This window comes from Cavia porcellus, unplaced genomic scaffold, assembly GCF_034190915.1.
Source record: "Cavia porcellus strain 051 isolate PalLab524CR breed Dunkin Hartley unplaced genomic scaffold, mCavPor4.1 scaffold_28, whole genome shotgun sequence".
Lineage (NCBI taxonomy): Eukaryota > Metazoa > Chordata > Mammalia > Rodentia > Caviidae > Cavia > Cavia porcellus.
In genome coordinates, this window is record NW_026947511.1 from 45,945,138 (window position 1) to 45,970,340 (window position 25,203).

At 49.9% G+C, this 25,203-nt stretch overlaps 1 long non-coding RNA gene across 1 annotated transcript; it reads left to right on the forward strand.

Moving 5' to 3' along the window:
- The first annotated feature begins 13,984 nt into the window (after positions 1–13,984).
- Positions 13,985–23,983, forward strand: LOC106028543 (uncharacterized). Its single transcript, XR_002792217.2, has 4 exons — positions 13,985–16,110; positions 19,472–20,071; positions 22,020–22,130; positions 22,814–23,983. It is a non-coding gene; the product is annotated as an uncharacterized LOC106028543 (long non-coding RNA).
- The last annotated feature ends 1,220 nt before the right edge of the window (positions 23,984–25,203 follow it).

Genomic DNA, 25,203 nt, shown 5'->3' on the forward strand with positions numbered 1-25,203 from the left:
GCCTTTGTCCCCCTAATTTTTATTGGCCCATTAACAAGATCCGATGCTCTGGAATGACCAGGACTATCTGGTACCCAGGTCTCACTGAATCCCATTGGGTAGCATTTCAGGCAGCCTTTTGATTCCAAATTACCTTAAAAGCAGCACCCTTGTCCTTCCTCCCTCTGTTTCTTCCCCACTTCCAACCAGGTTTGTTTGTAAGTAACCAGGGACATCAGGATGCAGGAGAGGGTTTCCCGGCCCTTTGAGAATGCATCTCAACCCAGCAGTGGAGAAGTTCCTTTGATTTAAATGCCTTGATCCCCGTTAAAATGGAAACATACTGAATCTTTTTAGTCATTTACATGTTGGTAGGTTAGCCCACACTATCGCAAAGGCTTTGAGGAGATCTAGGACCCTTCTAAATTCCACACAAACAAACTTGCCCCCAAGTGTTCAATCCCCGGAGAGAAGTTTTCTATAGCTTTCTTCAAAATTTCCTCAACACCTCCTGTCCCTTCTCTTCTGAGTTAAAACCAGGCTGGGGTGTGGCTCAGTTGCAGAGCCTTTGCCTGGCATGTGCAAGGCCCTGGGTTCAATCCCCAGCACTGCAAAAAATGAGGCTAACAACTTCTCTAGTGGTAGGAAGAGAATGTCCTCCACTGGGGCCCAGCAGATCAACTCTCCCACCTCCGCCATCTGCTCAGCCAACCCTGTTCCTCTTTCCTGGAGACATTTCCTCATTCGCAGACCTCTCCTTGTCACCATAGCTTAACTGTGTCTTTCCTACTTCTTAAAGACAACCTCACTTTGGTGAGGTGGGGTGGGGTGGGAAGGAGGGGGAGGAGGAAGAGGAAAGCCCTTTAACTGGAGGTTGATTTACATGCAAGGCTGTAAATTATAGGCTTACACACGATGTAAATACTCATAAACATGCTGTAAGTGCAGGGCATAACATGCCTCTGGTGCCCAGATCTCTGCAGTCCTGCGCAGGCCTAGCACTGGGAGGGTGGGGAGGAGAGCAGGATGGAGGCTGGCAGCAGCTGGGGACTCAGGAGCGGGGAGGGCAGCACACTGGGAGTGGGTCCTCTAAACGGGGTGCCTCATGCTGGCTACTCCCGTGCCCCGCCAGCCTGCCTGGTTGTGCTTTGGGACCTAGAAGGCCCCGGGTCAAATGCATAGGTGCTTCTGGGAAGATGAGTTTGCTGCCTGGCTGTCAGACAAAGGAAAGCAGAGACCCCCAAACCAGGAGGACTCAGTTTAGGACACAGAGAGAGAGGTGCAAGTGGTTCCATGTCATCGCTCTCTGAAGGTAGTTCAAATGATTTTCCAGGTCTCCCTAATCCCATCCGTGGCACCCCAAGTCTATCCTTCCTTCCAGTGGCAGCCAGTCATTTGTAAAGGTGGATCACACCACCTCGGAACTATTGGCAGTGGTTTGGGGGGCCGGCCTGGGTCCTAGCAGGGTTAGCAGCATTCCTGGTTTCTGCCACGTAGAGGCTGGTAGCATCCCCTTCCTCCACCCACGTGATAATCAAAAATGTCTCCAGGCCAGGTTACATGTCCCCTGGGGTGGGGCGCAAAAAACACACCTTCTTCCTCTTCTGTCTCCTGCCTCTTGGAGAAGTTCAGTCATAAAGTATGGATTGGATCATGTCACCTCCTGGTTAAAATCCTGCAATGAATTCTCATTCCCCAGAGCATGAAATGCAGCTGCTGGCCTATCTCCCTGGCCAGCCCCATCCTGTGTCCCTCTATTCTTGTCCTCCAGTGTCACCCTTTAGCCACACAGACCTTCTTAACAAACCGAGGCAATCCCATCTTTCTCTTGGAAGGGACAAATTAGACGGGACATGGGCAGATGTGGGGTGTGTTTTTGCAGGCCTCAATTTCTTTGGAATTTCTTTGGAGGCCTTTTCCTATGCACTTAGGACAACTTGTAAATATTTGACATGCGAATCATTTACTTTTGCTTTTCCTGTTTCTGCTAATAGAATGTGCGCTCCATGAGAGCAGCATGCCCACTCCTGAGTCCCACTGTCTCTCACACTGCCGGCCACACAGTGAGGCCTCCATGATTGTCTAGGGGAATAAACGGGAAGGTTTCCTGGGTACAGGGAGGCATGAAGCTTGGTAGGAAAGGTGGAGGGCAGGAGGGGCAAAATGGGTCCTGGGACATGGGTTAGCAGACAGCTGAAACAAAGGTTAATACCAGGCCTGGTGGCTCAGGCCTATAATCTCAGCACTCGGGATGCAGAGGCAGAAGGATCGTTGTGAGTTCGAAACCAGCCTGGGCTACAAAGTGAGCCCAAGGCCAGCCAGAACTGCATAGTGAGACCCTGTCTCAAAAAGACAAAAAAAAAAAAAAAAAGAAACAAAGGCCAAAGGACTTTGGAGAGAACAGCCACGAGGCCAAAATACACTGAGACCCACAGCAGAAGGGTAAATCGGGTGTGGATCTAATTTCCAGTCTGAGTGGCCCCATGGGGCAAAGTCCTTGAATCCCTTAAACTGTTGAGCAGGCAGGAGGGAAGCCAACTGTAGACTTGGGAAACTGGGACCAAATCGAGGGAGGGTTCTGACTGCTGAGACTGGGGCTTCCAAAACACAGTGGCAGCTCTTCCACTGGGATATTATGTGGATGACCTTGACAGCTGTGATCTCCTTGGGCCCCTGGAGCCACACCTGCGACCACAAAGGAAGTCAAGGGACTGACTAGAGAGACACAGGATCCTAGAGCAGTGTGAAGGGCCCTGGGACCCAAGCAAGAGAGGCCTGGGGCCTGGCTGCATCTCCCCGCCCTGTCTTGATGTGTGGCCTTGCTCAGGGCTTTGGACCGCAGTGGACCTCCATGTCCTGCTTTGCAAAACAGAGTAAACAATACCTGCCTGGTTCAGAGGAGGGATGAGGTCATGTTTGTGCAACATTGTGAAGCTCGCTGGAGACAATGAGTGTATTCTTCCTACCAGTAACAATAATAATCATTACTGCAAATCTAACCAATGAATAGATCTCCCCAAAGCTGGAGTTGGACCCCTCGGTAGGATAGCAATTAAAGCTTTTTAAAAAACCTCTAGATTGGGGAATTTTCTGGCCCCATTTTGATCTCCGGGGTTTGCAGAGTTGATATCATTGTGGGAGGGAGAGGCCTACGGCGAACTTTTATTTCAATCCCATTCCATTGTAGTTATTGTACCTCTGATCTTTGAGTTCTCCCCAGTAGGTTTTGCAATTTCCTATCCTCCTTCCATCCTGAGGGAAAGAGGTCCCTTACACCTCCCCCTCCACAGCCCCTGATCTCCACAGCTTCCCGGTGTCCTGTTGACTCACAGCAATAGTGATCTGATGATTAAAGATCCTGGGCACTAGGACACTGCCCACAAACTAGCCTGCAAAACAGGCAGCCTGATTTGGTGCTGAAGTCTCTTTTCCACCTTTTCCACCTATTGTGGGCTAAGGAGTTCCAGGCTGTAATTTCATTGCATTTGAATTGATTTATTGGGTTTTGGTTGTTGTTGTTTGTTTCTTTATTGGTTTTGAGACAGGTTTTGAACTCATTATAAAGTCCAGGCTGGCCTCAAACTCACAACCATCCTCCTGCCTCAGCCTCCTTACTACCGAAATTACAGGCGTGCACCACCATGCTGAGCCTTCAAAATAGCAAGCTGCTACTATATTGGAATACCTGTACCAAATTTCACATGTAGAAGAATTAATGCCTAAAGAAATTCAGGTAATAGAGCCAATGACAACAAAGCTCTTTTTTCTTCTGTATTTCTGTATTTATTTATTTATTCAGTCCTTTTGAGACAGGGTCTCGCTATGTAGTTCATGCTGGCCTTGAGTTCACTTTGTAGCCCAGGCTGGTCTCAAACTCACAATGATCCTCCTGCCTCAGCCTCCGAGTGCTGGGATTATAGGAAAGCACCATCATGCCTGGTTCAAAAGCTATTTAGTTGGAATATAATTATTGTCTTTAACAGATGAAAAATAGCTGGTCACAGTGGCACAGGCCTGAATTCCCAGCTACTTGGAAGACTGCAGCAGGAGTATCAGAAGTTGAAGGCCACTTTAGGTAATGTAGAGACTGGGGGTGTAGCCCAGGGCTCCCTCAGTTCAGTCTCCGGTACCAAGGGTGGGGGACAGGAGGGGAGTTAATAAGAAATCAACCAAAGATCTAAGAAATTTTAAAACTGATCATTGAAATTTGAAATTCTGACCTGAGCAGCTCTTTTGAAGATAACAAATGCAATTTAACAACCATTGCTAAATTCCTATCATCTTGTTTTGAGATCATATATCACTATTGTTTTTTGCTTGTTTGTTTTGTTTTGTTGGTAGTTGTTTGTTTTTTTATTGTTGTTTCATTTGACTGCTTTTTTATTTTTCTATGGTTTGTTTCTTTAAAATAAAAATAAAGATGTGAAATTCTGTAGAGGATCTGAGATGGATTTAATGGTCTAGTAATTAGATTGAGTTTCCTTGAACAATGAAAAAAAAAGTACAAAAAGATGAAAATTCTGAGAGAAAAATTAAGAGGCCTTGTGGGATAGGCATTCCTGTAGGAGAGAGCTTCAGAGAATAGAAGAAAGGAAATAAATAAAGAACCAACAAAAGAAAACTGCCGCTCGCTTTGGCAGCCCATGTACTAAAACTGGAGCCATCCAGAGATTAGCACGGCCCTGAGCAGAGATGACACACAGATTTGTGGAGCTCTCCATATTTAAATGAAAGAAAAGAAAAGAAAACGTCCCCGTTTGCTGAAGAAAGAACCTAATCGTTAGATTGACTGTTCCTAGGAATAAAAGACCCACAGCTGGACACGTTATGGTGAAACTTCAGACCACAGGGGTGAAAGGGGGCAAAGGGACAAGTCTGTGTGCTTCAGGGGAAACGGGAAAAGGGAGCCACCAATAATAATATTACGTTGGCATCAAATTAGATGCTGAAAGACAATGGAACATTATCTCCAAAGTTCTGAAGGGAAGTGAAATATTCAAGTGGGGAGAAAATATTATTAAGACGTTTGTGGTTCCACAAGGACAAAGTATGCCCCCCTCCTATTCGTTAAAGAATTCCTAGAGGAGGTACTTCAATTAAAAGAAAAGAGTCAATTCAAGAAAGAGGAAGGTGCGGAAAACAGTCAGAAACAAAGAAGCCAGTGAAACTAAATGAAGTCTAAGTAAGGACTGAAGCATTATGAAAGCATTTAAAAGACAACAGATTGGAGCCACAATCTACCAGATGATCTCATCTGGGGAGCAGCAATCTATGATGGTTAGAGACAGAAGCTCTCACAGACTGCCTCAGAAACCCATGGTGAAACAGACAAAAGTCACAGTGAAAATAATAGAGGCTTTGAATGACACAATAAGTTTGTTTTTTTTACTCTTTTTGTCTTTTTGAGACGGGGTGTCACTAAGCAGTTCAAGCTGGCCTTGAGCTCCCTTTGCAGCCCAGGCTGATCATGAACTTGCAAGGATCCTCCTGTCTCAGCCTCCTGAGTACTGGAATTCCAGGGGTGAGCCACCACGCCCAGCTCAAATTAATAAACTTTAACTAACATGTGTTTTTACCTAGAACATTAAGAACATACACCTTTTCAAATGCATTTTTAGCATTCACAAAAATCCTTAAAATTAAAAAAAAAAAGATATTAGCCATTTTCTCTGTCTACAATATACACCAGGGATATAGCTCAGTGGCACGAGCACCTGCCTGGCAAGCTTAGGGTCATGAGTTCAATCCCTGGTGCAAAAAAATGGGTGCACAGTTACAATATATGAACATAAGAAATGAAGTTGAAAACGTGGGGTGAATCTGGATATGTAAACTCATTCATGGGAAACTCCCTGAAACCCAAAGCCTGGCTTATCTCTCAGTAGCCCATCTCTGGGGTAGACTTTCGGCCATAAGTCACTTGTGCATCACCTTCAGGTCACTGCAGCAGCAGTAACATCATTTGGAATTTGTGCTCCAAGAGTGAAGTCCCAATAAACTCCCGAGCCAGGTGTTCAGAATCCCGTAACCTGACCTCAGCTGTCCTGCCATGCCGGTGCCCACTTCTCCAGCATGCTAACCGCGCACCCCATGGACACGCTCCCCACTGGATACCTCATGACTTCTCCTCGGGGCTCCTGCTCCTTGGCCCACAGCACTCCTCCTGTCAGTGTCACCTGGCCAGGTCCTGCCTACCCCTTCTAGCACTGCAGGCCGTGGGGCCCCCCACACAGAAGGCCCCACCTCCTCACCCTTCTTCCCACGGCTGTTTGCCTTTGCCCCCCGGGACCCACACTAGTTCTCCTCCAGCCCCTGGTCCCCACCTCTGTGTTACTTCATTTTACATTTTACAAAATCCACCTCCTGGGACCCTTCTTCTGGTGTTTCCTGCAAACCCAGACACCTATCCACACAGATCTGTCCCCACCGGTGAACTAATAAACACTTAAAGGGCTGGTCGTTTGATGTGACAACAGTTGGTAGGGACAGATACTGAGCAGGCTCAGCCTGGCTCCAGGCTGAATGGATATGCATTGGTCCATGGTGTCTTCCTTCCTAGCCTCTTGGTATCCCAGGATTAGAAATTCCTGCCACCAAAGAGGCATTCCTTTGTGATTATTCTTATCCTCAAGACATTCCTGTGTTAAAATTCAGGTAATTCCTGAAAGGAGGTCACGCATGTCCAGGTACTTATCTCGAGTCAAGCCTTCAGGGTTTAACCTACCAATGATCAACTAATTCCTGGGCTGTTGCAGCTCAAATGAGATCATCCATCAGAAAATTATTTCAACATTATGTAAAATGTATAAACAGTTCTGGGGGGGGGGGAGCAGGGGTCCTGGGAACTGAACCCAGAGCCTTCACACTGAACTATGTCCCTAGCCATCCTCCTGTTTTTAAAAATTTTGAGACAGAGGGTCTCCCTAAACTGCTAAATTGCCTAAGTTCAGCTTGCACTTGTGATCCTCTTGTTTTAGCTTCCCAAAGTGTTGGTATTATAGGAGTGTGCCGTGTGTCCAGCTAGAAGCAAGTCTAGCTGGTGTTATAAGGTGTAAACAGCTATCTCTTCCGTTTACTGAAAATAAATGTTGAAATAGGCCCCAGAGGAAGGAATCTCAGACAGAATTCCTCACTACAAAATAAATCAAAGGATACTTCAGCTGTCCTGGACAGGTACTTTCCTTGTACAGATCGATGCCCAGGTGGCCATTGCCTTAACCCCAGGCCAAATTCTGGGTCAGCTCTGACCCCCAGACTGTGGACATGAGAATGCGCTGTTGGTGTGACTGCGTGCTGGGACAAGGGACTGTCCCAGGAAAGGTCCTGTTGGGGGGCCATCTTCTGGGGGTTTAACAGAATACCGCAGACCAGGTACTTTACAGAGGACAGGGATTTCTTTCTTGCAAGTGTGGAGCTGAGAAGTCCAAGGGATGGCGCCCACACTTGAGAAGGGCTTTCTTGGGGCCTCCTAACGTAGGTGGCTAAGGCATCACATGTTGAGGAGGGGAGACACAGAACAACGGGCCAAAGCCATCATTTTTTGTCAAGAGCCCATGCCTGCAGAGAAGGCATGAATCTATTCACAAAGAGTGGCATCCTCAAGACCACGTCACCTCTGAAATGCCCCATCTCTTAGTGCTCCTGTGACGGCCATTACATTTCAGTGTGACTTTTGGAGGGGACGTGCAGACCATCGTGGTCTGGGAATCCTTTCCTTTCACAGCTGAGGAAACTAAGGCGAAGGAGAGAGAAGGCTGCCTGCTCCTCCACCACAGAAGCCTCTGTGGAAAGTAACCGGCACTGAACTTCCTGCAGGTGGGCAGGAGGAACCAGGAAGCAGATGAGGCGGGACTGTGAGTGGGCGCTGCCCTTCTGCAGTGTCAGCCTCGGGTGGGAGTGAGGTTGGGATATCCCTGTGCATGTCCAGCGCAGACAGACAGACAGACAGACAGCCAGGCTGCTCGTCCTCCCATCAGGGCCAACTGCAACCTCTCCTTGCCTGGGGCTGCCCTGCAGAGTGAGGGAGGCCTCCCATCCCGGCCCTTGGCCCATGGAAAGAAAGTCCGAAACAATGCCTCTAAACTCAAAACATTTCTGTCTTTCTCCACTGAACAATGGCTATTAACAGGCATGGAACTGGAACAGAAATGGAACGTGAACCCCAGGGGCCTGGGAGCTTGGAGGGGTGTGAGAGTAGAGGGCTACTGGGCAGAGGAGGGCTGAGGAGAGCCTCCCCCACCTCCAGCCATCCTGCCCTGTTCCCCTGGCCCCCCAGGCACTTCCAGGGCCATGTGAATTTCGACTGGGGGCACCATCTGATTCTCCTAGCCCGCAGGACTCAAGGGGCTCCACAAGTGCCCCCTCCCACCCATCCAGCTGTGTCCTGGGCATTCACACACAGGGAGGCCCAGCAACCACCACGAGAGGACAGCTTACAACAGCCCTCCACACCCCAGCGAGGGCATCCGGGTTCCAAAAAGCCTGAGTGACCTGCCGGGGAGCGGGCAGGGGGTGTGTGGGTGCCCTGGAGGCCAGTGACAGACCCCAGTTTCTTAGCCTGGGAACCCCCAGCTCAGGCACTTTTTGGGGGTCGCTGGGACAAAAAGCCCCCACTGAGAGCTGGGATGACGCATTTTTCTGCAGCCGCAAACCACTTTTGATGGGTCCGCCCCATCGGGGAGCAACCGAAACCTCATCCCACCCAGTACGGCTTTTGTCTGCACCACATATTTGTCCTATTTGGAAGATTTTTGTGGGTTTTCCCGTCTTTCTCCAGTGTGCACTGCCCTGAGGGGAACAGAGGCTGTGGAGGGTGGAGGGAAGGGGGCGAGAGGCATTCTGGGGGCCCTGAGCCTGGTGATTTGTGGTGCGTTTGGGGGGGAGCTGCCCCCCAATGCCCTCTGCACATGGAGAAGACGCCCGCCCGGGGCCCAGGCAGCACTCTGGGCCTGGCCTCTCCTCTGGGATTCCTGTGCTTCTCTCCTTCCTGGTGCCTGTGTTGTCTCCGTCGCCCGCCTCAGGCTCCTTAGCTCTTCTTACTGATTCCCTCTTCACACTCATATCCCGGCCTTCTGGCCATCTTGGCTCCCAAGCCGCTTCCTGCTGCCCGCCTTTGCTCATGCCGCACCCCTCCGAGCACCCTCCCCTTTCTTCCCACCAGACCGAATTTTAAATGCATCTCTCACGCCCCGGTTCCCATCCCATCTCCTCCTCGGCACCCCTAAACCACTTCAAATCCTTGGCAGGAGCTCTTCTTTCTGAGCTCTAAACACTTGTGCGTTCTGTCCCTTCTGTGACTTCGGACACAGCCTGGATCTCTACTCTCCGCCGGCCTGATGGAAGCCAGAGACCATGGCTTCTGTGCTTTCTTCTTCATCTCACCCCCCATCGTGCCCTGTTCAAAGCAGCTGTTCAATAATAGTTGTTGGTTTGGGTCCTATTAAGGGCCGGCCATGAAATTCATGAGATGTGAGACAATCTCGGGGGTGGAAGGGATCTCAGAGCCTGAATTTCTAGTAAGGGATGTGAGCTTCAGTCTACAGACCTTTAGGGACTGAGCCCTTACTAATGCAATGTCCTCAGGGAAGGGAAACCATTCTGTCGCCCGGTTAGCGGTAGAAAAAAGGAGACAGCAAGACACCTGGCAACTGCTTTGTGGGTTTTCTGTTTGGTCTGGGAGCAGCCTCCCCTGTCCTGCAGTGGCAGAATCTGATAACCAACCCTACAGGCCTATGTCAGCTTTCCGCACACCTCAAAGGTTGTTTCTTAGTCATCTGTATACATTTTAGCACGGCTATTCCAGAGGGAATACCAAATGTTTTAAACCCAAAGGGTGACTCATCGTGACATTTCAGGCCGGTGAGGTATTTTGGGACAAGTGAGTCTTGTCCCCAGCCTGGCCCGCCTCTCTCCAGCCCTCTGTGGGTGACAGAAGGCCGCTAGCTCCTGGGACATTTACATCAGGACCAGGTACAGTATGTATTTCTCAAGGTACTGTCGGCTGCAGCCCACAGCCCTCTAATCTGTGACATCGATTCCAATTTAGGCTCTGCTCCCTCTTGTGGCCCACTATCTTTCTTCCCCGCCCACATCTTGCAGCAATGAGGGTGGCCTCCTGCAACCTCACGGAGAGTTCTAGAAATATTCCTGTTGATGTCCCCATGCTTCACTGTGCTAGTTGATGCAAACGTATGCATTTATTGAACCTCATCAAACTGATTCTTCAAATAGCTGCATTTTTATGATACATGAATGATACTCTGATGAGATGGGTTTTTGAAAACGTTTTCATATCCCTTCCAGAGTATGAAATCATAGCTTCTGGGACTTGGGACTCAGTGCTATTGTGGATTGATTTTCTGAGTTAAGCTATACTCAAAACTACAGCCAAGGGCCATCTTAGCATGTGTACCCAACTGTGACTTCATGTGGCTCCTCACAGGTAACATTAACATGGAACTCTCCATTCCCCAGGCTTGCCTCCAGCCTGTTCCTCCGACCCGGTGGCTCGGGCCCAGGGCCTAAGAGCACACTGGATTCCTCCCCTGCCTGCCTGCAGGGCCGCTTGGGTATGATTACTGCCATCACTGACAGCTTATGACTGTGCGTCTCCTCTACACGGACATCCCACCCTGTCTTGACAACTGTTGCTCTGAGCCTCCTGGCTGCCCCAGTCCAGAATCTACACTGCTGTGGGCCCTGCCTGATGGGCCATCAAGCTTAGGCCAAAGTGCTGCCCAAGCTACGGCTAGAGGGGGCTTTATTACAGGGTCTTACTGCTCAGGCCAGTCCTTCTGCCCTGTATCTGGCTTCTATGGGCCTAAGCTTACGAGCAGGTAGCGATCGCCTTGCATAGTGGGGTGGTGGGGTGACTTTTATCTGCCTCTTTATGCTTCCTGCTCAGTCCTGGTGGGTCCTGAGTGAACTTGTGAGTTTTTCCCACCAGACAGCAAGCTCATTGAGGGTGGGGACTGAGTTCATCCTCGCTTCATGACCTCAGTTGTGTGTTGGCATAGAAGGCAATCAGTCATAAGTGTTTATGAATTGAATTAATTGTTTCAGATTTATTCATTGACTCTTGGTAGATACTCCACACTCACAGACAGAACCAAGTGAAACGAGAAAGCAGAATGTGGATGCAGAATGACTAAACACAGCCACTCCCCTGATTTCTTATATCTTGAGGTGCTGGGGATAGAACCCATGCCCTTGCACTTGTTAGCCAAGGACTTGGCCTCTATCCCTCTCCTAAGTCTTTATCTCTCCTAGATGGACAATAAGACAAGACAATATTCTTATGCAATCACAAAAAGCTGGAAGCCACCTCTGTGACCCTGGACTCTGACAGTACAGAATCGGCCACATTCATTGGCGTGGATGGCTCTCAGGAAACACACGCTAGACTAAACAGGACACTTGCAGGTGAATCCACGCAGTGTGTCACCAGTTTGTATGGTTTTTAAATATATGCAAAACTATATCAACCTTTGCAAACACAGAGAAATAAAAGGTAAAATATGGAGCAATTTTGGGAGTGATAAAACAAGTTTCCAGAGACTGGTTACCTCAGTGGGGGAAGCAGAGAGGTGTGACCGAGTCAGGAGTACCCAGGGCACAGTCATTTCCTGGTAGGGGTACACGGTGTTTGTGATCTAATTATTCTGTGGTCACCGTTACTGTTACTCACCAAGCCTTTGTGGGTCCTTCTTCTCTGACTGAGCACAATAACATAATTGTGTTTTCTGGTTCTGTGTGGTTGGGAAGGGCCTGTGACTAGTTCAGGTTAATGAGTTGTTGTTTTTTGTGTTTTGTCTTTTTAGACAAGTTCTCACTATGCAGTTCAGGCTGGCCAGAGCTCACTTTGGAGCTCAAGCTGGCCTCGAACTCACAGTGATCCTTCTGCCTCAGCTCCTAAGTGCTGGGGTTGAATTGTGTTTTTGAGGCCATCCAGTTCTCTCGCTTGCTCTTGATTGTGACTGGAGAAGGACAGAACCCTGCTCATTTATGGAGGACCACGTAACAGAAGCAAGAAGCAGCAAGGAAGCGTGGCACACATCTGGCATCCCAGAACTCAAGAGGCTGAGGCAGGAAGATAGCTGCAAATCTGAGGTTATATAGTGAGCTCAAGACCTTGCTGGATTACACATGAAACCTTGTTTCCAAAAAAAAAAAAAAAGCAGCAAGGAGAAAGAGCAGACATTTATTAAGCCCCTGAGACAATGGATTGTTTGTGTAGCATAATCTAAACAATTCTGACCAGTACACACCTTTGATTGTATCTAGAATATCTTAATTTTAAAAAATCAAACTAGGGGAAATGCCTATGCTGCGGGGAATCACGGTTATCTCACTATTGTTTCTTTTTTTTTTTTTTTTTTTTTTTTTTTTTATTTAAGAGGAAAAAGAGAAAAACACAAAACAAGACAAAGCAGTGTAAGGTTACACATAATACAGAACTACAAAAAAAAAAAATAAACATAACAGTAAGAAATCACCTGTTAATAGATTACATAATATCATCTTGGAAATCACTATTGTTTCTTTAGAGGCCACACTGTGGTTGACTGACGCCTCCAGTGTCACATTAACTTTCTACACTGTGTGCTCTGTATCTGTCGCTAGATACCGCACCCCTTGCTATGTCTTACAGAACACCGTTTCTTCCTTTAACGTGCATAATGTCAAAGGTCCCTTTCCCATACAAACATGTATATTTTACCTGATCCCTTAACCACTAACATTGCTCAGTCCTTACACATTCGTCAATTAATTTTACCTGGAAGGGTTGTTGTTAGCAAAACCAAGGTCACTGGACCCTGTCGACCAAAAACATTGTGCCAGTCTTCAAAACAACACCTGCTGGCCTTAGAACTGAGACAGGCGACAGGAGAACGCCATGACCCGAAGAAAACATTCCTGGGTGAGTTTTCCCGGCCCCCTTTTCACATTAATACCCAGTATAAAAATCTGAGCCTTTCACCCCAATGGCGTGGTCTGCTCTTGGATTCGCCCACCTCTCCGGCAGTGTGTCTGTAAACTCGTAGGCTTTCTATATTCCTTGGCTATGGGAAAATTCTTTTTACTGGTTTCTCGCATGCTGCTCCTTGAGCACATACATCTTCCCAGCAAGTTCCGAAACATGACAAGAGGAGAGGCTACAGGAGGATAGAAAGACCTGCAAGGTTTTGTTTCTTTGGTTGTTTCCTTAACAACAACAGCAAAATAGGTCTTAGTTTCCTTCCACTCCGTGAGAGGTAGCAGCGAGTTAGATGAGCAGCACAATTGGACACATCAGGCGGGGACCCCAGGCACTTCACTACTTCCTTAGAAACTCCTTTAGCACCACCATGCTTTCTCCAGGCCAGGTCTCAGCTGCCGAGAACAATCCTCAGGCATTCGACACCTGCAGGGCAGACCTGGTCTTGGAACAAGCCTGAGGCTTTCAAGTTCTCGCCAGCCCCGCTAAGCAGCAGAAACCTCAGCCGGAGCAGATGCGCAAGATCAGAGCAGACAGGATGTAAGGAAGCTCTTGCTTTGGGTGCCAGGCAAGAATGTGAGCTGGGCCCTCAGGAGCATGGGGCTGCACGTCTGTGTCACAGTCTGGAGCGCAGGGGCACTTCAAACACCGGCTTCCTGTCTTCTGCCCATCCAGGGGAAGTGTTTCTGGATTACCTTGCCTGGAGGGGCAAGAGGAGGAGTTGCAGGTAATACCTGGATTTCTAAAGTGCTTTTCTTCCTACAGGTTCAAAAGACTTCCCCTTCTCTGATCTCCCATGGCCTCCCCCAGACTCAGGCTAGGAGAAAATGACATTACTCCGCTGTTAAAGAAATGGAGGTGGGGTGGGCAGAGAGGGTGAGCGAAGGGCCTGAGACTGGGGAAAACTGCACCAAACCAACAGGAGGGTAAACATGTCCCAGCAGGCATGCTCAGAACACAGAAGCCCCTAAGGACCCCGCGGCTCCTGAGCACTGTGTGAAAACCCATCAGCAAGTGACGTTTTCAGTCCTCATCTGAATCTGGTGCTGAATCAGGAACAATGAGAAAAGTGTTATTTTCAGTCCTTCATTTATATCTAGCAGGAAGCCAGCCCAAGAATGATGGACACGAAGCCCCTGTTCCCTTATCCTCCAGGGCACCGTGAGGCCCACCCTACCCTACAGAGCGTGCTTCTTTTCCACTGTCAACACATGTACCCTTTTGCAACCTTTTCTGTGTGTCTCGTCCAGTGCTGTATTCAGGTCACCAAGAACCTGGAAAGAATGCTCCCAGTGCCCGGTGGGGTGGCACATGCCTATAATCCCAGCACTCAGGAGGCTGAGGCAGGAAGATCAGTATGAGTTTGAGACCAGCGTAAGCTACAAAGCGAGCTCACGGCCAGGCTGAACTGCATAGCAAGATCCTCTCTCAAAAAGACCAAAAAAGAAGAATGCCCCCAAGGGGCATTCCAGTAACAAAGTCATGCAGCAGGACTGGGTGTGATTCTGGTGGGGCAAGGGTCTCTGTCTCTCCAGAACCTGGGTCCTGCACCCTGCCCTCAGCCCACCCTGCTGGATGCGTGGGCTCTCTCCGAGGGCAGCAGCAGCCTCGGAGCATAGCGGCTCTTGCAGAAGGTGGGCGGGGGCCCAAGTGACCACTCAGCCTCTCCTGGGGCCTGAGCAGCAAGGAGGAAGAGAGGAACCAGAGGCTGAGGTCAGCCCGCCTCCCACGAGCATGACGACAGGTTGGCCGTGGGCCCCGTGGTTCCGCCACAGGGAGGTCAGGCCAGGGAGGCTGCCAGGACACGGGGCTGAAGACGGTCCAGATAACGCAGCCAGGGTAGCCTCTGCGGGTGGAAATGACCTTTCTTGGCTTTAAATAGCTGCCTCTCCGGAGCTCTGAAGCCTCAGCAGGGCTATTAATTCCTGGACTCCTGGGGCTGCCCTGCCCGTGATTCCGTTTGCCCGGTTTGTGGAAGATCTCAGGCGTTTCTCCTGCCGCTGCGCCCCTCCCCTTTCTTCAATGGTCCTGTGCAATTTGAACAAGGGGTCAGTTTATTTCTAGTTAGCAGGCCTGGGATTCGAGCTGACCACAGACATATTCTTACGAATGACATGGCTCAAGTCAACAGCAAACTCTTGAGGGTTTTCTTTGTAGCCTGGTGTTTCTGTAATGAAAGGGAATATGTAACTGGATGGATGATGAAAACAGAGGTCTGACCTATGCAGGTGTGTGTACGCGTAGCTTTAGCTCCCCAGGTAACTGGCCCTCCAGATCCATGGGGACTGCTTACTATGTATCCAGGTAAACCAGAGTCCTAACTGATAAAGTAACTCTTACCCCCAGGCCTGCCATCCCTTAGCGGTGTGTCTTGCTGAGCTGGATGACAAGAATTCCACGAGTCTCTGAATCCTGACCACCCTCCCCAGCTCCACTCCTGGTACCATGCTGAGAATGAGGTAGAGGACAAGACAGGTAGGCAAAGAGGTACATGTCAAAAACTCCGCAGGGCTTGGTGGCTGACTGGCTGGAGAAGCAATGAATGATACGTTAGTGAAGACTTCCAAGTATTCACCAGAGAACCAGGGGAACTGGTGACCCGCAAAGACAGAAGTGTGGGAGTGGGCCGGAGCAGCAGGCAACCTGTCTCAGGAATTGTGTCTGCTAATAAAAAAGGTCCAGCCAGGGTGGCTTAAACACACAAATGTTTAAGTCTGTAGAAGACTTATTAGTCTTATCAGTCTGTGGCTCTGAGACTAGTTTAGCAGCTCTAGGCCCTTGGGATACTTCTGTCTTTCAGTTTATCATCTTTAAATTCTCCTCCCGGCTCAAAATAGCTACTGGAATTCCACTCACTGCATCTGAATTCCAGGAAGTGAGCGAGAAAAATGAGCGAAGGACCAAAAGGGCATAGAATTCCCACCCTTTTCAGGAATCCTCCTAGAAATCCCCTGCCACCCTTCTGCTTGTGTCTCATTAGCTAAAAACTTAGTCACAGGACTTTGAATGGCTACACCAAGCTGCAAGGGAGACCGGGCAGGGCAGGTTCTCGTGGCTGGGCATGTTGTCCAGGGATCTGTTACGGAGGAAGGACAGACGTTGGGAAGCAACCAGCGGATCTTGCTAATCTTTGTTGAACGGCACTGGAAGGAAAGGTAAGGAGCCGTGTGGGGCCTGAGCATGAAGAGGTAGCCCTGAGGACGCAGGAGGGGAGGTGCGTGTTCAGAGGGAGCACGAATCCACGGGCTCCCCAGCCAGTGCTAAGAGATAGAATGTGGCCCCTGTGAGAACCTGAGACCAGGCTGGGCATGGAAAGGAGGAAAACAGGCCCCGATTCCCCCGTGTCTCTCAGCCAGCATCCGCTCTGCCTGACCGTCAAGGGCAGACCCGCAGCTCCCACCTGAGGGGGCCTCCTGAGAGCACCCCTGGGGCTCCGACACCAGGGAAGTCATCCCCATCTCCTGTCTCCTCCTGCTGGGCCCTGCTGGACCTGCCCACCCTGTAGACTCTGTTTGGGAACCCTGGGAGCTGTGAGGGGCCAAATAAGGGGAGTGCTGGGTCACAGGTAAGCCTTCAGGAAGTATCTTTCTGTGGGTACGTAGCAGTGGTTCTTAACTGGGGCACCTTCTCCTTGCAGTGGACATCTTCCCAAGTGTGGGGTGTGGGCGTGTGGACACATGTGTGTCTTTCTGCCTATCTAGCTGTCTGCTATCAATAGGTAGAGATCTAGGGTGACACCAAACACCCTACAAAACACAAGACGGGCCCTCACCACAATGAATGCTTTGGTCCAAAAGGTGAACAGAGCCAAGGTGGTGAAACACTGAATTCTGCATCTGATCCCTGGCACACAGCAAACAAATAATAATCCAAGTTTCATTCAGACTGTGTGTGTGTATACATGCACATATATATATAGAGAGATTTTCAGGCCACTCCTAGGCCTCCGAGAGCCCTGCCAGCCGCCAGAGGAGAGCGGTACTTATGCTTCCCGAGTGCCATGCAGTGCCCATCTACTGTGTCCCAGGCTCTTTACATAAATCACTGCCACACTTTTCAATAGCCGTGAAGAGGTAAGTGGCACAACCTCCATTACCTGCGTTCCACAGATGAGCAGAGGAGAGCGCAGAGGGTGAGCTGATTCACCCCAAAGCACACAGCCAGTAAGTGACCCCGAGGCCCACTCACTTTCACGCTCTGCACGCCTCTCATACTTGCTCAGTTCTGTTACCGCCGGTATCTGCTGACGGCTCCACCTTACAGAGCTGGTAACTGAGCGTGACAAATGAGGAGACTCTCCATTAACCAGACCGTTCCATTAACTCCAAGCACCTCCTTCCCTAGCGTTCTGGGTGCGCAGGAATTTCTATGCTTAAAGCACATAAACATGTACCAGGAGGACGCAGCTCCCGTAACAGCAGAGGCCAGTGGCCACCGAGCAGAGGAAAATATGCTCAGGTTCACACAGGGGTCAGGGAAGTGCAGATGAAAGCAGCGGTGAGGGGCTGAGAGGGGGTCTCAGCAGATGGTAGAAATCACTAAGGGCTGTGCCTCAGGGATGCCGGGCTGGGGGGAAAGGGCACCCTCACTCATTGTTGACAGGGACAGGATGGGGCGCATGACACCCTCTGCTTGAACACTCTGCAAGAACTAAAATCAAATCCAGGAACACGCTGGCCCAACAATCCAACTTGTGGGTAAGATTTTTATCACACCAGTGCTCATAGCTCAAATCGGGAAACACAGTGGTCCCCTGTCTTGGGGGCAGTTGAGAATGCGTGCTGCCAGCAGGAAGATTTTGGGCAGAGCTGGGTGTGGTGGCTGAAGCAGGATTGTGGCAAGTTCAAGACCAGCCTGGGATACAAAGTGAGCTCAAGGCCAGCCTGAATTGCATAGCAAGACCCTGTCTCAAAAAGACAAAAAAAGAAAATAAAAATTTGGGCAGCTTAGAAATGGCCTCTGGCCAGGACTGGCGAGCCCGTGTTCCAGGAGCAGCAGGGCCATTTCTGCTGAGACACTATTGCTCCAGGGATCGAACTCACAACTTTGGGCCACTGAGCTACATCCCCAGCCCTTTTAATTTCTTTTTACATTTTGAGACTGGTCAGGCAGGACTGGCCCCTGTGACACTCATACCTCAGCCTCCCATAGTACAGGAGTTTACAGGCCTGAGCTATCTCTCCCCTGGGTGGATACACGGATTATACAACTACACCGTTTCCTGTGCGATATTAGTAAAAGAGACACAGGACAAGGTCTAACAGGATCCAGCAAGTGCTGTTCCCTTGTCTATAAGAAGGTGGAGGTACACACTAAGGAGTCCATTCTAGGCTCTTAGGGTACCAAGTCTTGGGAGGTGGAGGAGTCAGGAAAAAGGGAAGGAAATTCAATGAATTTGTAAAAGCACGTGATGTGACCCATTTATGCATTTATGCAACATCTAGAACTAACAGAAAGCTGTAAATGTGATTGCCAGGCCGGGGCTTTGCTGGACCCATGTCCCCAGGGCGCTCGGGGCGCTGAGTCACCAGGCCAGGGCGGCGGCGCCTGCGGGCACTCAGGGCTGCACCTCGCTGGCCGCTGGGACACGGAGCGCTCACCTCGAGGAAAGCAGACGCCACCGCCTGGGACCGACCGCGGGGCTTTCCAGGCGCGGCAGAGGCTCCTGAAAGGCGCATTGTGGGCCCGGGGCGGCACGGGGTGGGGCCCTTGGCCGGGCGCCCGGGCCAAGCCTTGCATCCCCCATCCTCCCCCGCCGCGCCAAGAGAAGCCCAAAGTCCCTACTCCGTGCGGTGCGCGGGGCTCTTTGCCTCAGTCCTGAGCAGCTCGGGGTGGGGGCGCTGGTCCTGGCGCTGTCTCCCTCCCTGCGGCCTAGCATAGGACCTGGCCCACTGCAGGCTCTCAGGAGATGCTTGTAAGGCGAATGGCAAGGTCCTTTGGCAGGGGGATCTTGGGGATGTCCCCTGAGCACCAGGCTCCCTCCAGAACCTGCGCTGTCTCTGCTACCCTGGGGATCCGGCTCCATGGGCTTGATCCCTGCACTTCCACCTGTCTGGGTCCAGCCTGCTCTGTCAGAGCCCAGACAGGGATGCCCTGAAGCAGGAGCAGTCACAGGGCAAAGCCACCCTCGTCCCAGCACACGCAGGAGGAGCCTCTCGCTCGAATTTAATATGGCAGAGAAGAGAAAGGGGACACCCTGGACCCCGCACTTCTGTGTCCCTGAATAAAAATCACACCCTGGGTCACTCAGGAGAGGAGGAGAACAGAGGTGTTGTTGCTTTAACAACAACAAAAACCTAGAGTACCGCATGGAGTGTAAAGGCTCAGTCCAGGGGGCGAGGACCTGCTCTTGTTCCCTGGTCCTGGGCTGGTTGCCAGGAGAGAGGAAACAGCTTCCAGAAAGTCCAAGGGAAAGATTTTCTACCTGGAGCCAAAGCAAGAGCTAGGTCATAAACGAAAATCATCTAACTTCTTTTTTTTTTTTTTTTTGTCTTTTTCCTTTTTTATCGGTACCAGTGATCAAACTCACGACTGCCTGCTTGCAAGGCAGGCGCTTATGCCGCTGAGCTAAATCTCCAGCCCCGAAAATCATCTAACTTCTTTGGTGAGCAGAATTGCAAGACAGGAGCAGTAGGGTGATGGATGGAAAGCTAGACTGGGCTCCAAGAGTCATGACGTCAGCCTCTTAGCTCAGCCCCAGGAGCCTCCAAGCTCAGTCTCCTCATCGGTAGCCTGGGGATGATGACTCTGCTTCATGCAGCTGGCAGGTGGCTGACGGGTGTGTAAGTGCCCGGCTCAGCATGTGGCCCCCCGTAGAAGGCTGTGGGTGACACTTGGATGCCAGTCTTCACTGCTGTGTTCATCGTCACGGCCAGAAGAGGGGAACAGCGCCCGTGCGCACCTGTCTGCGAAGGGATCTACAAAATGTGGTATCGGGATACAAGAAGCATTCTGGGGTGGTGAGGAGGAATGAGTTCTGACCACAACACAAACGGGCCTTGAAGAGATTGTGCTAAGCAGCCAGTCACCAAAGGGCTCATCCCACTCCCAGGAGTGCCAAGAACAGGAACCCTGGAAGAGATAGAAAGTGGAACCGAAGCCACAGAGAAATGGAAGGTAATTGCTCTAAGCCAGGCTCTGAAAACAGCCTGGGCTTAGGGAGCAAGAAGTTCCGCAGTCCAAGGCTGCCTGGCGAGTTCAAGGCCAGCTTAGTTGGAACACAGCGAGTCTATTTAAACAGAGCAAAGCAAAACCTTCTAGAAATAGTGCGCGTAGCTGTGCAGCCGTGTCGATGGAATTATGCCACTCGAACATGGCCAGAATGGCACGTTCCTAGTATAGAGATTTTTGCCCCAAGAAAAATATGTTTTCAAAAAGAAGGCTGTAGAACTCAATTGTGGAAAAAAGTTCTGTTCTTAGTCTCACTTTTATGGTAGTTTCCACCTAGAAATGGCCTCTACTGTACAGTGGATGGAGTGTCATTAGAATAAATGACAAGCCCGCATGACCACGCAGGTGAATCTAAGACAAGATGTCACATGAAAGAAGCCAGACAGGAAAGAGGACATCCTGTGTGCTCACTCACACGGAGTTCAAAGGCAGGCGGAACTCAGCCATCCGACGTGCAGGGGGTCAGGGCAGGGTTACCCTCTGGGAACAATTAGAGTACAGTGTTGGAAAGAGATGCCCAGGGCAGGGACGGGGCTCCTGGGGTTGCCATGTCCCATTTGCTGCCCCAGATGCTATTACCTGGGTAACATTCACTTTTGGAAAATTCTCTGGAGCCATTTTGCACTTCTGTGTGTTCCTGTACCCGTGTTTACTTCCACAGAACGTTTTTTTTCAAAAGTTTTGGTTCAAGTCTTGGGTGAACGGAACGGTGAACTGGAAAGCGAAGCGGCGGACGCCTGGTTTATGCACACTTAACCTGTGCCAAGCCCAAGGGCTGTGAAGGGGACTTGTAATTCTCTGCACCATTCGAGGTGCAGCCCACCCCTCCCCCAAGCCTCCGGGAGCTGTAACCAATTAGTGTTTGAACTCTAAATGGAGGCTTTCTGTAGCTCACTCTGGGGGACATGGAAGGGAAGGGGTACACTGACCCCCAAGCACACAGCCCCTGGAACAGAATCCCCCATTGCCTGGGCTTCCAGGCAGACAGCAAATTCGTATCAGGGACTGTATGGTCAGTTTCCTCAGTGTACCCCCTGGGCTTCCACCCATCCTCCCACCACCCCTAACTAGAGGAGGGACCTGTGGAACACTACAGACCAGAACCCAGGGCTCGGGGATCTAGAGAAGACATGGTACTCCCCTGACATGGGGAGTTCCCATTTCCAGACCTCTATAGGAGTTCAAATCCTAAGCAAGGGACTCGGCTTGCACTGACCTGAGGTGACTTTTGACGCCAAATAACATCCCACCACCACTGCGGTTAGGGTTGGGGAGAGGGGGATCATTTTTATTTTTGCTTGATGACGAACTGCTAAATAATAGATCTGGCCAGGGTTTCGGTTTCTCTCCCACGGGGCTGACCAACGTGTTGGTGCATTGACTCAATCAGCAGGTTATTTTGGCCCTGCTGGACCCAGGGCTTGGTTTCTGCTCCCAGAGGCCTCCCCTCTCCCCTAGTGTCTGGGCCTCCCCCACAGGGCTGTGTCTGTTTACCTGCCTGTCTGGGGCCCTGAGGACTGAAGCGGGCAGCAGGGCCTTTGCCAGATGCCAGGTTTTTGTGTGGCCAGGCACGTGGCATGGGGATGCAGATTCCTGCTCGTTCAGGGTGCTCTTCACATCCAGCAGCACCTCCTTCCTCAGCGCCTTCTTCCCGGGAAGCACCATCTTCCTGCTCCCCCCTGCCTGGCTCCCTGCAACCCCACACGTGCATGTGATAGCAGCAGTAGCCGCAGTGCCTTGAACAATCTCTTAGTCATTTGATCTCTCAGCCTTCAGTCTGGGGCTGGGGCTCAGGGAGGTTCCACACCTTGCTCAAGGTCATGGATTTCCACACATTTTGGTTTCTGGTCTCTTTACCTCTCTCCTGACCCCAGATGCCCTCTTGCTTTTGCAGATTGGGACAGTCCCATCCCGACTGGCACAATCAACCCACTTCTTAAGCAACAGAACCTCACTGTGTTGAGGCAAAAGAAAAATTTCAAGTTTTACTTGCAGTCAGTGATGTGTAAGTAGAAACTCGAGGAGAATTACTTAAAAGGTTGGGGAAGACAAGCCCTTGTGGTCGTGGCTCGTTGTGTGGAGTTCAGATGTAATTGCTGGAGCTCGGCAGCTACTTTGGACAATAAAGTGACTTTGAGAATGAAAGATGCAGCAGAAATTTAGAAGGGGTCTAAGTTTCAGCTAACCAGAGTCCCCACACCAGCCCAGTTTCTCTACCCTCAGACTTTTTTCTGTAAGAGAGAAGTAAACTGCTATCCTTTTTCAGCCACTACTGTATGTTTTTCTGTTGTTTATAGCCAGTTTAATCTCTCCTGACTTAGGGTGCAGGGAAGCAGATGATGGGTCCTGATTTTTGTGACTTTTGTGATTGCTGTCACGTGAGTCCTTACCAGTAAAGATTTTGAGCACAGGTGCCAATAGACAGCCTTTTACTGACCTGAAAGTGATAGACTCATTTCTATCACTGTTACTACAAGTGACTGAAAGTCTCAGCCTCTGAGACACTGAGAATTCCTGTTTCGGAAGTGAAGTGGGAGGCTTGAGGTTGGTTCTTCACTCTGTGATGCCGCTAGGGACCATGCTCTCTTTGGCTTCTGAAGGTTCTCCATTATCCAAGTGCACTGGCATTTATTTCCCAGGATGTTTTTCCAAAGTCATGTGTTAATACTGTGTCTGCCTTTTTTTTAGGAGCAAGGGGAAGGTGCAGCCATTCCCCCCAGCAAGTGGTCCTCTGCTGCCTGTCCTCTTTCTAAGAAGCAACCTGTTTTTCCCAGAAATCCTTTGGTGAATGTGCTCTGATACCTCATTGGCCAGCACTGAGTCACATGGCTTCCCTGGTAGCAAAGGAGTTTGGGAAAATATTAGGCCACAAGGGGAGATGGCTGTGGTAATGGCTGTAGATAGCCACCCTGCAGAATCTGCAAACCCAGGAATTACTGGGCACATCTGAAAAAAAATAGGGGCAGACATTCTAGTATTACTTCCTGCACAACTGGTGGAACCTAGATACCCACTGTGAGAACCACTGGCATAGTGTAAATGGTACAATGTCTGCTCTCAGGATATTGAATTCTATGACAATATTGTCATCTATTCTTCCAGTTACTCTTCTTGATGTCCTTTGTAGCTGTTTTTCAAGCTGTTTTGTTTTTGTTTGTTTGGTTTTTTTTATTTTTGGTACTGGGGACCAAACTCACAACTGCGTGCTTGCAAGGCAGGTGCTTATGCTGCTGAGCTAAATCTCTAGCCCCTGTAGCTGATTTTATAGTATAGAGTCTAATCAAGGACCAAATAGTGTATAAATGCAATGATTTTTAAGCTTTTCAAATTGAGATAGAATTTTCATACCATAAAATTCAGTCTTTTCAAAATGTACAGGGCTGGGGATAGTGGCATATACCTATAATCTCAGAATATGGGAGGCTGAGGCAGGAGGATTGCCATGAGTTCAAGGTCAGCCTGGGATACACAGAAAATTCAAGGCTAGCCTGAGCTACATAGTGAGACCCTGTCATAAATAAATAAATAAAAACAAATAAATAAAGGCTGGGAATGTTGGCACACGCCTGTAACCCCAGAACTCAGGAGGCTAAGGCAGGAGGATCACTGCAAGTTCAGAACCAATCTGGGCTCCATATTGAGTTCAAGGCCTTTGTGAAGTACATAGTGAAACTCTGTCTTTTTATTTATTTATTTTTTTTACTTTTTCCTTTTTATCGGTACCAGGGATCGAACTTATGACTGCCTGCTTGCAAGGCAGGTGCTTATGCTGCTGAGCTAAATCCCCAGCCCCGTGAAACCCTGTCTTAAAAGCAATAAAATAAAATGTACGGTATCATCCAGTGGTTTTTAAGTATATTCACAAAGTTGGGCAGTTATTACTATTAATCCATGAAAACTCTCATCATCTGCAGGAGAAACACCCTGCCCACAGGCAGTTACTTCCCAAGTCTTGACCATGAAAATCACTCATCCACTTTATCGCTATGAATTTTATTTATTTTTTTACTTTTTCGCCATGAATTTTTAAAATTCCAATCATAGAAGTGGAGTTGTACATTCTGTGGTCATTTATATCTGACTTTTATTTTTAGTGCTGGGAATCGAACTCAGGACCTTGCACTTGCCAGGCAGGCACTGTGCCTCTGAGCTATATCCCCAGCCCCGTGTTTGACTTCTTTTACTCAATGTTTTCAGGCTCATCCATGCTGTAGGGTGGAACAGAACTTCCTTTTCATGGCTGAATCATAATCCACTGCCTGGCTGGACCCTACTTTTTGCCCGTTCCTCTTTCGGTGGACACCTGGGTTGTTTCTGCTTTGGGGCTACTGTGAGTAATGGCGCCCTATAGTTTTCGAGCGCCAGCTGTTATTTTGCAGAATGCCATTTGGATTACCTGGGCCTTTCCTCTCTGATTCAGGTCCCTGCACCATTGTCCCCAGCCAAGCCAATGTCATCACCCCCTCTGCTGAGCACGGCCAGAGCCGCCACCTCTGCTCAGCTGATCGCCGGCAGGTGGATGAGCCTGGTGGAGGCAGAGCTCCTTCCTTCCCAACAAAGTGGTGCTGTGCTCGCTGCCGCTGCCCGCAGTCCCTGCCCCTGCCCTCCCTGCTTCGTGGGCACAGAACCTCAGAGCTATTTCAGGGCCCTCTGTGGTAGACCCAGCCTGGGAAAATCTGAGGTCCTGGCTGCTCCACACAACCACCTTCCTGAAGCGTGAAGGTCATCCCTGGGCTTGGCTCCTTCTGTCTGGTGGCCCAGCCCCTTGTTTCTGGTTCCCACTGGCCCCCAGCAGTCACCCCTGGCAATGCGTGCGCGTGCGAGACGGCACATGCTTCCCGGGCCGGCTTCCTGTTGACCAGTGCTGGTGAGGTTGTGGCTCCAGGGAGCCCTATCTAAAAAGGAGCCATTGCTGCTCAGGGGATTCAGAGCGTGGCTTCCGGTCACTGCTGCTTCCTTCACACTGGCAAAAACAACCTTTCCTCCCCCGCTGGTTTCCCCCTGCCTTCCCCAGGAGTCCCACAGCTATGAGACGCTGGAGGTTTTGTTTTTTTTCTTTCCAGGATGTCTTCCCTAGA